Genomic DNA, 14,436 nt, shown 5'->3' with positions numbered 1-14,436 from the left:
AAATAAAAGAGTCAAAGTAGGCATGCCAGAAAAAGAAGGAGGAGAGGGGAATGGAATCAGGAGAGGTAAAGAAACAGAGAAGACTGGTTGGGAGGGAGGGGGACAAAGGAAGTGGAAGGAAGGAGGAGGAGAAAGGGAAGGGGTACAGTGAGGGAGGAAGAGGTGGGCGGGGACTCCACAAGGCGGGGCTTGTGATGACTGGCAGAGTGGCAGGCGGGTGACAGTCGTGACTCGTGTGGACAGAGTGAAGAAGCAGATGTGTGTGTGTGTGTGTGTGTGTGTTTTAGGACGTCTTAGTCACTTTGGCTGTGGTATACGATTATGTAATGTATTCCTGCCTTAGCCTTTTCGCTGCTGTATTTGCACTGTACGTAGGGGCTGTATTCACACTAATGCCACATGATTTGTATTCAATTAAAAGGATATAAACTAACAATTTTCAGCAAACTTTTTCGCTGCTGTGGGCATACTGTGTTACTATATTCATACTCTCTCTCTCTCTCTCTCTCTCTCTCTCTCTCTCTCTCAACAAAACAAGGGACACTCTTCTTGGCGCACCCACCCCAGTCGCATCCACCACACCAGCACATTCCAAGAGCTGTCCCTTGTCTTTGGACACAATCACTAGGCACACATCAAACATACCTCAGACACACCCCAGATGCATACCACACTCACCTCAGGCACATCCCAGGCACTTCCCAGTGGGTGCCACAAAAATAGCTGAGAGTGAAAAGGTGAAGCCAAAATATCTACGGTTGCAATTTGCCACATTTCACCCTTCATAAAAGGTATAGCGATCCGGTGAGTGACACAGTTAGGGACTCGCACTGAATCTTGTCGCCCTCTAGGTGTGGCAAAGCTAAGCATGGACAACAATGCAATGAAACTTTGAAATCGTCACCTTCACAAATTTGAAACGCGGTGGAAATATGCCAGATTTAGGGGGAAAATTAAACAGTAAGAAATGTTATCATTATCAACTAAATGCCCTGTGCAGAAATGGGTCTTACATCCATTCGCACATTAGTTAAATCATTGGCATTGTCGGATTCATCCCACAAGCAAGAACACCCACACATGCTCCATTTTCATTAAGCTCTCTAATACGAAAACTATGAATATAATTGCTTGACAACAACAACCAGGACAAATACAAGACGGTGCCGCATAAACGGTTAAGTCGCTCTCGAAAAAAAAAGGGAAAGAAAATCCTCATCTTTCCCCTCACTCTCGCCCACGCGTTCCCAAACTCTTCAGCTCATCTATCTGCTCCTCCAGTTTCAAGATTGTTCATCAACGTCGAAGCATTTATTATATGAAAGTAGTGTAATAAATTCTGCTTTAATTACCTAATCGTATTACGAATAATGATAACAACAACAACAACAACAACAACAATAATAATAATAATAATAATAATAATAATAATAACAACAATAATAATAATAATAATAATAATTATAATAATAATAATAATAATAATAATAATAATAATAATAATAACAATAATAATGTGACTTCATAAAATTAGGTGATATTTAAAATATAATAAATAAAAGATTTTACATACCCTTTTTTACTGAAATACTTGATATCAATGGGAAGGCTGCGTCTGGTGAATGTTAACAAGGGCACTGATATTTGGCTGAAGATTGGTGAGTTTTCGTCATAAGTCACCATGCTCCTCCAGGTGCAGCCTGCTCCTCTGCTTTGTTAGAAGCTCATTTGCATGGCTAAAACCAGCTTCAGCCACAAACCTAGGGGTATTTAACTAAAGTATTTACATTGCTCCATGAAGCAATAGTCACATAGGCTTTTACAGCTAAGCAACCATTTTGCTTCGAGGTCCATGGTAATTTCTGTAAGTTCTTTCTGTAAATGAGAGTCAGTGTCTGCATTTTCTATTTTCAAATCAAAAAGTGTAAGAATCCAGTCAGGCACGTGCATTTTCTCTAGGTCCTCAAAGATTACTTTAATGTCTTGTCTTAATTTTTCAAGGTGCATTGTGTATGTCTCCAGGTCACCATCTGAAATGTTTTCATTTTCTTCCAATTGCCGTAAGTTCCAAAAAATGCTGAAAATTTCTAGGTGCCACTGAAGCTTTGATTAGGCCAATTTTTGCTTGGAAACCAAATAGAACTGTCCTGGCCTTAATAATTGTAACACATTTACCCTGCAGACGCTTCTGGACATCTTTAATTTTGAATATAGATTTGCCAAATAAAACAGTTAATACCTACACTTTTTTATCTCTTCATATAGCGATGGGTTTACATGTTAGAAACTGCACAGTTGAGCATATAAGTCTACAAGTCGTTGCAAGCTATCACACCCAGACAGCCACTTTACTTCAGTGTGCAAAAGTAATCGGTTCAGAGTTTCATCATTCTTTTCACACAGCACTGTAAACAAGCGCGAGTTGAATAGATGTGCTTTGATTTTATTAACTGTTCTTATACGCACTTTCAAGGCATCATGCAGACCACTGAGTTTCTTGGCTACAAGATAGTGTCTGTGTAAAACACATTGAACAGTACGTACATCAGATACCTTTTTCTTGAACAAAGTGGCAAATCATCTGTAGCGGCCGACCATTCCTGGTGCACCGTTAGTAACCACTGCAGTAATATTGCTGATGGGTATACTGTGCTTCTCCAAATGTTCCTCCAAACACCGAAACATTGTCCCAAATTTTGCATCAGGTTTAAGATTCTTGGCAAACAAAAATTCGTCAAACACTGCACTATTGAGTTGGACTGTAATGCCTCACATAGGCCATAAGAATTTTTGAACTGCTGAAAGTTGACTCACCGAGGTGGAGAGAAAACTTGGAGTGTTGAAGCTCAGATGTCAAAGTTTTTCCATATCATTGGCCATTTCATTAAATTCGTCGGTGCACTGCACTGGCACATAATAGCAGCCATTTTAAGACAGACTGAGCTTCTTTCTTCGTAACAATTTCAGTCACCTTTTTAATTGCTTGAATTATGATCTCACCAACTGCTTGCGACTTTCCTTTTCTTTGCTATGGTGAGGAAAATACTGTATGATGCCTTCAGTCCTTCATTATCAACACTGGCAGGTGTTGTCAAGAAAAAATGTCTTTATAAATGGTTCTTTTTCAGTGCCTTAAAATAATGAAAATCTTTGTTTTCCTTGTCAGAGGGAACTCTTTCAAGGGGATCTTTCATCTTTCATCTTAGAAGGTTTCATGGCATCATTACTGAAAGTCTTTTCACATAATAGGTATATGTGCGTTGTTTAGTTGGTAAACGAAGTGGTGAATCCAAATTTCAAACATTCTTATGAATATTGTAGGCATTTCCTCTTGGTATCAGCAGTTGCCATTATGTTCGTCAGTAGATGTACAGCACTCACTTCACTGATACCACTCCTATTGCTAAGGGTGTTGAAAATGTACTGGCTCTCCAGGGTACGGAGTTCGAGTTTGCATGTGGTGGGGGAAGTACGCTCAGTAAGCGAGGTAAACAGCAATACTAAACGTGTGCATATCCTTCCTTTATCCTTCCTGGGCCGGGGGAGATAAGAGAGACAAGGGAGAGGGTGGGAGGTACGGGGGGCGGGTACGGATATATAGGAAGTGTACGGGACAAGAGTTATGAAGATCTCATGCGTTAAGACACAATATGGTTATCTGGTATTATTAAAATAGTGCACACACCCAAAGAAAATCAAAGTAATTCATCGATGTAAAAGAGACATTATAATGGGTTGGTCATGGCATGTGGTTCTGCATAACAGATAACTTAAGATATTTTGTTTCAGTAAAACTAATCTAATATGTCTGACAAAAAATAATTATACAAAAATTATGTAGCAATAATTAGTAATTTATTGCATGATACTGCATGTGGCAACTTAATTCAAATTTCTTTCCCGCATTTCAGCTTTCGACCCCAGTAGACTGACTGAGCCCCACTTGACCTTCCATCATTCACTGACCCCCTAATGACCCCCAGCCAATTACTGACCCCTTGGATAGTCCCATCGACCCATATGAGTAGATACTGACCTTTGTGGGGACCCCTGATCTAGGTAGTCTTGAAGATGAAGACAAACTTCGTTGTACTAACTTAAGTTTATTAGGGAGAAATTCAGACAGCGAAATGATACGTGGTACCTCCGAGCCGTCGCCCTCTCAACTATAATAGCTATGCAGCCTACTTCACGCCTCCTCTCCCAGCTGCAAGCCTTCGCCCCCCTCAACTAGCTAGGAAACCTATTTCTCTTTCGCACTCCCAGCTGTAAGCCTTTTCCTTCTCAAATAGCTATGCTACCTATTTCTCGTTCCCACTCCTAGCTGCAAGCCTTTGCCCTCTCAAGTAGCTATGCTACCTATTTCTCTTTCCCATTCCCAGCTGCAGAAATGCCGACACAGCAAGACGTCTCTAAACGAAAACATGTAATCACATTCAGTCACTTTGGCATCACATTCAGTAACGTATACGTTACGCTTAGTTTACCTAATACCTATGAATAAATGCCAGAGTAACATATGCTATGGTATAGGATCTCTAATGAACCTTTGGTTTTCTGTAGCTCAGGAATCCATCTACAAAGCTGGGTGGTAATCATATAGCCAAATAATGGAATGATGTTAAGTATATCATGATGTCTCTATTATCTGGGTGGAGAGACGCAAATGCGTCGTCCATCCGGGAACCAAACTTCCATACTCCTCCAAGCACTTCGCTAAGGCGAGGGACTGTCCAGGATCGGCTGTCTACCATAATGGAACATCGGTTCATTGCACGAGACGGTCTTGAAGAGGCAGTTGTGTGCTTGCAGTTGAGGATCTACTCGGCCACACAGACCAGGGATACTCAACAAAACCAAGTACCTGTGGAGGTGCTGGAGAGGGATGCCCTTATGTGATGACATTGATATAATCGAGCAGCTCAAATGCATGGGTATAAAAACATCCTTCAACAACATCCCTATCCCCCACATAAGAGGATGGTGTTATGAAGAAACAGGCCAAATTGTGCCTGAAGGCAATCGGATTCGTGTTTCAGAGAAGCCTGGGGTCACAACAATAACAACAACAGTATCACCAGCTACTTCAGGTGTCATATTTCACTACCGCCAGAAGATGATAAAAGAGACACCGACTGCAACAAAAGACCTAAAGTGAAATTAATGAAGGAACCTCTTGCCTGTAACAAGAGATAACGAAAGGCATTCTAAGTGCATTTGGAGATTTCGTAAACCTCCATCGGTGATTTATGTTGCACTTTATATCTGCATGTCCTCTTGCATGTTATTGATGTAAAGTATGCCGAAAGTAAAATGACATAAATGGCATTAGAGAAAGTTAGGGTGTAATATTTAAATTAATCCAAGTTCGATATGGTATGAAGCCTCCTATGCCACTTGGAACATAATATGGAAGCTTGATTTCGAGTACAGTCATGCAATGTGTCTTTTATTGGTACACTTGTGTTAGTCTATAGCCTGTTTGTTTTAATTAGGCGTAAAACGGCCGTGTCACTATTTCGAATGTCGAGCTGTAACAAGAGATAAACATTACAGTATGGCCCTAGTCACGAACACTTATTAAGGAAAAGATGTAGAGCCGTTTTAACATTGTTCCGTTCTGCCACTGAGCTGCATGAAGTAGGCTGTCACAGGACGAAAGTCTGCGCCAAGTTAAAGTGGATGAATTGTACGTGCAGACAAGATTCTCTGCTGATAATGATTATCATCGTGTCACACAGCAAAGAGAACGACATGTCTCATGCGCCTTCTTGAATATCTTGCAGTAATTTTTCTGTAATGGAACTGTCAACATCTCTACACCTTTTGTTCGCCAAAAGTCATGTAACCTTCAAAGGTGCTTTTAAATCCATTATTCCGACCTCACAGTGAGTAACATCCCTCTTTACTTTCATTCTCGCTGCTTCTGTAGCCAGTACTTCGGCCAAACATTTACAGAAATCTGAAAATATAGTACATTCGTCCCTGCTTAATCACGCCTTTGATGCTGACAAGGTGGTTTAACAAAAGGGAAATTATAGGTTACATGTTAAATAGAAGTTTTTGGAGGAAACATATAGCCATAAACAAGAATCGGGTACTTCCTTTGTTTGCCAACATGAAAGTAATGTCACGTTGGTCCTCGCTAAATCGCGCCTTTGACAGCGACAGTGAGGGTTGCACAGACAATGAGGGAGAGTCAGATATGATCGAGAAGGTTGTGGGCAAATATATTTTAGAGTATGGAAATAATGGTAATGTTTTATGCTAATCTGTAGGTAACAATTACTTCATCATCGCTATTTCACATGTATGATGGTGACAGTGGGAATCGCACACACACACACACACACACACACACACACACACACAGTCACATGTGATAGGGAAGGTTTTGATGTAAGTATATAATATGAAGAATACATAAATATAGCGTCGGTATTACCTATTACTGTATACAGAGGGTTAAAGAAATTCATATACATTCATGATGCAATTTAATGATTCACGGCTAATATGGTAATGGAGGGGTGACAGTGTGAGAGAGTGAGAGTATGGGTAGGGTATATGTACGGGAGTAGGTATGAATGAGAGGTCAAGAAAAGGGTGTATATACTGCTGAGAGCATGGATCAGTTGAATCAAGGATTGTGTATAAGACTGAGAGTAGGGTTACAAATGTGGGCGATCGTGTGTGCATATGCGCCAACGGAAGACAGTGCGAGCAGAGTGAACGAAGAGTTCTGGGCAAATGTCGAAGCATGCATGGAAAAGTTTGAGATGAATGAGAATGGGTTTTTGATTGGAGATATGAATGGAAAAGTGGGGAATGTGAGGGTGGATGGAGTAGCTGGTGTGTGGGGTGTGCCTGCAGAAGTGGATGAGAATGGCAGTGCTCTGGTGGACGTTTGTGCACGGAGGGGGTTGGTGATATCTAATACCTTCTTTAGACACAAAATTTTTGATGATAGTCAATCCCTTCTTTAGGCACAAAATGATCCACAGGTATTCGTGGCGAGTGCTGAGAAGGGTGGGTTGTGAACTGAATGAATGGAAGGCAATGATTGCGTGTGTGTTTGTGTAGATAAAAGAATGAGGAGGTATGTAATGGATACAAATGCATACAGAGGTTGGGGGAGTGGACTTTCGGACCACCACTTGGTGGTGGTGGAAGTCAATGTACAAATGTAATGGATGAATAGGAGAGAAGGAGAGGAGAAAGCAGTCCATACAAGGAGAGGTGAGAGGTTGCAAGAGGATGGAAAAAAGGCAGAACATAAGAGAGTAGTGGAGGAGTGACTGGGTAAATATGAATTGAAGCAGATGGGGGAGGTGGAAGGTGTGTGCAAGATATTCACAGAAGAAATCAGTGCAGCATGTGAATTAGTGTGTGGGGTGAAGAGAGGACAAAAGGTGGTGCAAGGAACAGCATGGTGGAATGAAGAGGTGAGGCAAGCTGTGGCGGAAAAGAAGAATGGATATAGTGAGTGGATGGGAAGCAGAGGTATGGAGGAAGTTGAGAGACGGAGGAGAGTAATATGCAGAGAGAAAGAGAGAGGTGAAATGATAAATAAGAGAGAGTAAGAAGAGAGTGGATGAGGAATTTGGGTGGAGGAGGAGGATGGACTGCAGGGAAAGAGAAGCGTCAGTCTGCAGTCCACTGGTTCACGTTCAGATGAGCCTCGGGCCACAACTACAACAGCATCAAGTCATAACCACTTCACTATGATGAGTTTTTTATTTCATTTTTACTACCTCATGATGATTTTATTCAAGGATGGGATGGCTTTTCTAATTTGGGGTGGTAGGTACAGGTTTTATATACTCCTACACTACGAGAGGACCTGCCTAAGATGAATATAGCCGTCTGATAGAAGCACATTACAAGCTGGTGTCCACGAGCTGAAGGAGTTAACTTTCAGGCTCCTATGATTCACTCAACTTATCTATATTGTCTGTCATTAGCTGATTCAGGCTCCTATGATTCACTCAGCTTATTAAATTGTCTGTCATTAGCTGATTCAGGCTCCTATGATTAGCTGATTCAGTAGGGGCTCAGCTTATTAAATTGTCTGTCATTAGTTGAAATTGATACTGCTCCAGAACACGCGGCTATGGGAGTCAACCTCACCAATACAAAGACGAATTTTGTATCTTCTTTTTGTTGTTGCTGGACGATTTTATTTAGCTTTGGAGAGATACCTGTAGCAGTGACGGATTAATGAAGGCTCTGTCCAACCCCTCTATTTCGTACCTTATGTCTTCTGGTGAAAATTTTTGTGTGGGGATTGCACGAATAAAATTTAAGATATATCTGATGACTAAATAATGCGTGTTATTATTGTTGTGGTGTTATCAGTATTGGTATTTGTGGTGGCGATTGTGGTGGTAGTAGCGGTGATGATGATAGTCGTGGTAGTTGTGGTGGCAATTATGGCGGTAGTGGTGGTGATTGTGATATTGGTAGTATTTGTGGTGGCAATTGCGGTGAAGGTGGAGGTGATTGTGATAATGGTAGTATTTGTGGTGGCAACTGTGGTGATAGTGGTGGTGATTGTGATAGTGGTGGTAGTTGTGGTGGCAATTGTGATGGTAGTGGTGGTGCTTGTCATATGGTGGTAGATGTGGTGGTAATTGTTGTGGAAGTGGTGCTGATTGTCATAGTGGTGGTAGCTGTGGGAACAATTGTGACGGTGGCTGTGGTAATTGTGGCGGTAGTGGTGGTGAAAACTGTGGTAGTAGTTGTGATGGTAGTGGTGGTGGCAATTGTGGTGGTAGATGTAGTGGCAATTGTGGTAGCAATGTGGTGAGTATGGCAGTGGTGGTAGGTATGGAAGTAATTGTGGTGATTGTGTTGGTGATTGAATAGTGTAGTAGTTGTGGTAGCAATGTGGTGGTAGTGGTGGTGATTATGATAGTGGTGGTAGTTGTGGGGGGCAGGTGGTTTGAATGGAAGTTTGTGTTGGTAGATGTTGGGTAAGGGTGCTTGTCTCACAGTATACGAGAATAATGGAATCTAATGGTCGACTCTGGGATTGGACCAGCTGATTTACCCTGATTATAGACTACTGTGTTAAGTCAGTGTGGGATCGTGTTTATAAAGAATCCTAACCAATTTACAAAACATGTGTCGTCAACAGTTAACTATTATCACACATCAGTTTTTATTTTGTTTCATTTGTCACTTTAATATTCATCTGAAATTTGCTTGTGAATTTTTTGGTAGATGTTTTATTGAAAAGAAACGAATATATAAACAATCCTATGCAAATTTAAGCTTAAGAAAGTTTATAAACATCGTCCCCGAATTCTATGATACGAGAGAGAGAGAGAGAGAGAGAGAGAGAGAGAATAAATATGTCAGCATGAGGTATATAAATTAGCTGGCAAAAATGCACACTGACAGACACTCTATGACATGTAGTCTTGGCGAAGGCTCATCAATAACACACACAACGAGCTCTATTTACTTGCTGTCTTCACCTGTCTTTCTTCTTTCTTGTGTCTGCTATCTTTTCTTTCTTCTGTCTTTTGTTTTTTTGTGTGAAGTCTCTCTCATTTCTCCTGTCCCATACCTTATATTTCTTTTACTTTTTTACCTTTTATGTTAGTTTTCTTCCTTTTCCGCCTTGGGTCTTTCATCCGTCTTATCGTTGCTTTCATTCTTAATTATGTCTTTATCTCGCCTTCGATTGTCATTCTTCCTTGTTTCCTCTGCTCTGTCGTCTGTTAGTCTTACTTCTGATTCTGTTTTATCTTCTTTTATTCTCTGTAATTTTCTGTCTTTCTCTTATTTCTGTATTTTTCTGTCTTCCTCTGTCTTTTTTTCCCCTCGCGTTCTATCTTCCACGTTATCTTCACTCTCCTTATTCTCTTGTACTCAAACCTTTCAGCTTCATCGCTACTCATTACCTTGATCATTCACCATACTACCTCCTTTCGCCGTGAAAACATTCGCCTCTTATTTATTTATTTATTTATTTTTTCACCCAATGAACTGCATCAGGTCGCCCTACCACCTCCTTTCTCGGTAGCATATCGTCGTGGTCCAGCAACTCATATCCGTTCGTTTCTCTTCACTGTTCTTCATCATTCACCAGCCTTTTCCTCACCTCACCTCTGTTCAGTCTCCTGTATTATTCACCAGCATTTTCTAAACTCTCTCTCTCTCTCTCTCTCTCTCTCTTTTTGCTCACGGGCTGGCACAATTAATCACACAACTCTAAGCCACCACGCAAGTTTTACATACTTACTTGGCTGCCAAATACGATATAATGATTGGTCTTGTTGATGAGAAAATGTATTATAACGACGTAAGGATTTCAGAGACTTTAACACAGTAATATATCAGCGCCATTAACAAACTTGACGTACTACTGTTGTTGCTATTGTTGCGTCAGGTTCTCTTGCATTTGAACCCGACGGAACGCAGACTTTAGTTGTCTTTATCCAGCATTCCCCCATCCTCCTTTCGGGTGATAGGGAGGGATCTGAGGGACGTTTGCATTAACTTGGCAGAGTGGCCGTTCGGTTGTATTGACGGCACCATGTAAAAGCAACCCTCTCCAGCTCCAACGTAACAAGGTAAAAGTAGACACAAAATGGCACATTAAAGACGGGTGTATCTTAAGCATGGAGATTATAGGCAGTATGAAATACACACAGAGTGAGACAATTCCAGAGATGACCTGTTACGTACATGAAAGACTCGGAGTAAGGGTTAACTCTTGCATTAGGGAGCTGGACAGAAAAAGGATGAGAGCTTGTAGCTAGAAGAGTGCTACGTTCCCGCCAGAGTGGTGAAAGGATGCAAGCAGACAGTTCAGAGGAGCAGTGACCACTGAAGTAGCGATAGAAAAGAGATAACGATGCAACAGTGTGGCAAATAAACAGAGGTTGAGGGGAGTCAGTAGGAGGAGGAGAGTTAATGAGACGAAAAGCCTTTGAATCCACCTTGTTGAGAAGAGCTGTATGTGGGAAGCCTCCCCACACATAAGAGTTGTACTCTAAAGAAGGGCGAATAAAATACATGTATAAAGTCAGCAACTGTGCAGGGCTAGAGAAGGCATGGGGTCGGTTTAATGCAACTAATCTCTTTAAAGCAAATTTTACAAGAGAAATGCTGTGATTTTTCCAAAATTAATCCCGACAGAATGAAACCCCAAGTACGTTTAAAGATAATGCAAGACTGAGCTGGATGTTGCTAAAAATTAGAGGATACTCATGTGGAAGATTTTGTCGGATTTATAGATGTAAGAACTGAGTATAAGAGAGAAGTGGAGGAACGATTGGGCAAATATGAATTGGAACAGATGGGAGACGTGGAAGGTGTGTGTAAGATATTTACATAAGAAATATGTGCAGCATGTGATGTGGTGTGTGGAAGGAAGAGAAGACGGAGGGGGGTGCAAGGAACAGCGTGGTGGACTGAAGAGGTGAAACAGGTTGTAGCACAAAAGAAGAAAGCATACAATGAATGGATGAGAAATAGGGGCGTGGAAGAAGTTGAGAGGCGGAAGAGAGAGTTATATGTGGAAAGAAAGAGAGAGGTGAAAAGATTAGTAAGAGTAAGAAGAGAGTGGATGAGGAATTTGGAAGGAATTTGAGTGTAAAGTGGAGGGACTGTAAGAAAATGTTCTGGAAAGAGGTGAAAAGAGTTAGACAGGGTGGAAGTGAAGTTAGCAGGGGAGTGAAAGATAAAAATGGTAGATTACTAGTGGAGAAGGGAGAAAAAGTGAGCAGATGGAGAGAACACTTTAAGGAATTGTTGAACGTCGAGGATGGAAGTAGTGCGAGTATAAGTGGCTGGGGAATGGTTGGGAGAAGGAGGGAGGTGAGAAGACAGGAAGAAATCAGTAGGATAGAAGTTGTGGAAGCAATGAAGAAAGTTAAATCGGGGAAAGCCCCAGGAATTGATGGAGTGTGTGGTGAAATGCTGAAGCATGGGGGAGAGATAGTAGTAGAATGGATGTGGAAGACGTGCAGATTGGCCTGGGAGGAAGGTAGAGTCCCGGAGGATTGGAAGTCAGGTATAATTATTACCCTGTACAAAGGAAAAGGGGAAAAAGAAGTGTGTAGTAATCATAGGGGCATTTGTCTTCTTAGTATAATAGGAAAAGTGTATGGTAGGATACTTATAGACAGAGTTAGAGAAAGAACAGAGAAATTAGTTGGAGAAGAACAGGGAGGCTTTATTAAGGGAAGAGGTTGTGTAGATCAGATATTCATTCTTAGATCTTTAGTGGAAAAGTTTCTAGAGAAGGGAAAGAAGTTGTATGCGGCTTTCATGGATTTGAAGAAAGCATATGACAGGGTGGATAGACAAGGATTGTGGAAAGTGTTAAGAATATATGGAGTAGATGGGAAGTTGTTGAATGCTGTGAAGAGTATGTACGATGGTGCGAAGGCTGCAGTGCGTGTGGATGGTAAACTAAGTGAATTTTTCTCTTTGAAAGTTGGTTTGAAACAGGGATGTGTCATGTCTCCATGGTTGTTCAATCTGTACATGGATGGGGTAATAAAAGAGGTACAAGGTAGGGTAGTGGATGTTGGAGTGGCCCTGGTGAGAGAGGATAGTGTTTGGAAACTCCCTGTACTGTTGTTTGCAGATGATACTGTGTTGTTGAGTGAAGACGAAGGGGAGCTGCAAGGCTTGGTGGATGAGTTTGAGAGAGTGTGTAAGAAACGGAACCTAAAGGTGAATGTAGGGAAGAGTAAAGTGATTGTCTTTGAGAGAGGTGAAGTTAGTGAATGTACAGCGAGGTTGGATGGTGAGGAATTGGAAAATGTGAGTACGTTTAAGTATTTGGGTAGTGTGATGAGTAAGGATGGAGGTTTGGAGGGTGAAGTGCTTGAAAGGGTACAGCAGGGAAGAAAGGTTGCTGGTTCTTTGAAAGCAGTGATAAGAAACAGGGAAGTGAGCATGGAAGTGAAAAAGTTACTACATGACAGTATTGTGATACCAACTCTAACGTACGGAAGTGAAGCTTGGACATTGTTGGAAGGACACAAGTCAAGAGTGAGAGCAGTGGAAATGAGTTATTTGAGAGGAGCCTGTGGAGTCACGTGGAGAGACAGGCTGACGAATGAGGATATAAAGGAGCGTTGTGGTGTGGATGTGGATGTGATAGGAAGCGTTATGAGGAACACACTAAGGTGGTTTGGCCATGTGGAGAGGATGGAGGGTGAAAGACTGACGAAGAGAGTGTAAGTGAGTGAGGTGGAGGGGAGAAGAGGGAGGGGGAGGCCGAGGATGAGATGGAGGGATGGGGTGGAGAGGTATATGAGAGAGGGGTGTGTGAGTTGGGAGCAGGGCAGTGAAATGGCGGGGAACAGGGCGACTTGGAGGTGATTTGTTTGTGGCCACCCCAAACGGGATTGAGGCGTCTGGCAATAGATAGATAGATAGAAGAACTGAGTTTTTGATGCACTAAAAACAACAAGATTACTTTTACCCCAATAAGAGATATGAGCCAAGTCAAATATTAGGTGTGCCGTAGCCTCATCCCTTGTTTGTTGAAGTAACTGCTGAGATGGATGTTGCGGGAAGCGAATGGAAAGGTGAAGTGTGAAGTCATCAGCGTATGAGTTGACAGGGTCAGATGCACAACTCAGAAGGTCACTGGTGAATAGCGGGAAAAGAATTGGTGATAGGACAGAGCCCTGAAGAATACCACTATTGATAGCTCTAGGAGAAAAAAGGTGGCCGTCTGCAACAGCAACTACAGAACGACCAGAAAGGAAGCTAGAGATGAAGGCACAGATAGAAAATAGAAGCCATAAAAGGGCAGTTTGGAAATTAAATATTTATGCCAGACTCGATTGAAAACCTTTGAGATGTCAGATGCAGTGGCAAAGCTTTCGCCAAAGTCCTGAAAGGATGATGACCAGGAGTCTGAAAGGTATGTGAGAAGATCGTCAGTGGAGCGTCCCTAGCAGAACCCATACTGACTATCGGAAAGAAAGTTGTGAAATGAAAGGTGTTTTTATTTTTTGTTGTTAAGATTAAACTCAAAATTTTTTGAGAAACAGGCTGTTTTAAGCAATTGGGCAATATTAGACACCTAGGAATGGTTACCCATTTTTGGGTCAGGCTGAGTGAAAGCAAACTTCCAGCAAAAATGAAAGGTACATGTTGAGGGACAAAGGCAAACGAGTTTACCTAGGCAAGGTGTAAACATAGAAGCACAATTACTGAGGACAACAGGAGCAACCCTAACAGGCTCATATGCCTTGTTATTACTGAGGTCAATGATGGCAGAAAATACATTAATTGAAAAAATTTTAATGTCAACCATGAGGAAGTCAGAGGGGGGAAGTGATGAAGGAAATGCTCTGGAATCGTCTAAGGTGGAATTGGCGGAGGAAGTCTGAGCGAAGAGTTCTGCTTTATCAGGTGAAGAAATAGCAACAGAGCCATCAGAGTGGAAAAGAGGAG

This window comes from Coenobita brevimanus, chromosome 13, assembly GCF_032717465.1.
Source record: "Coenobita brevimanus isolate Jiangsu-jjx chromosome 13, ASM3271746v2, whole genome shotgun sequence".
Taxonomy (NCBI): Eukaryota; Metazoa; Arthropoda; class Malacostraca; order Decapoda; family Coenobitidae; genus Coenobita; species Coenobita brevimanus.
This window is presented reverse-complemented; position numbering follows the sequence as displayed.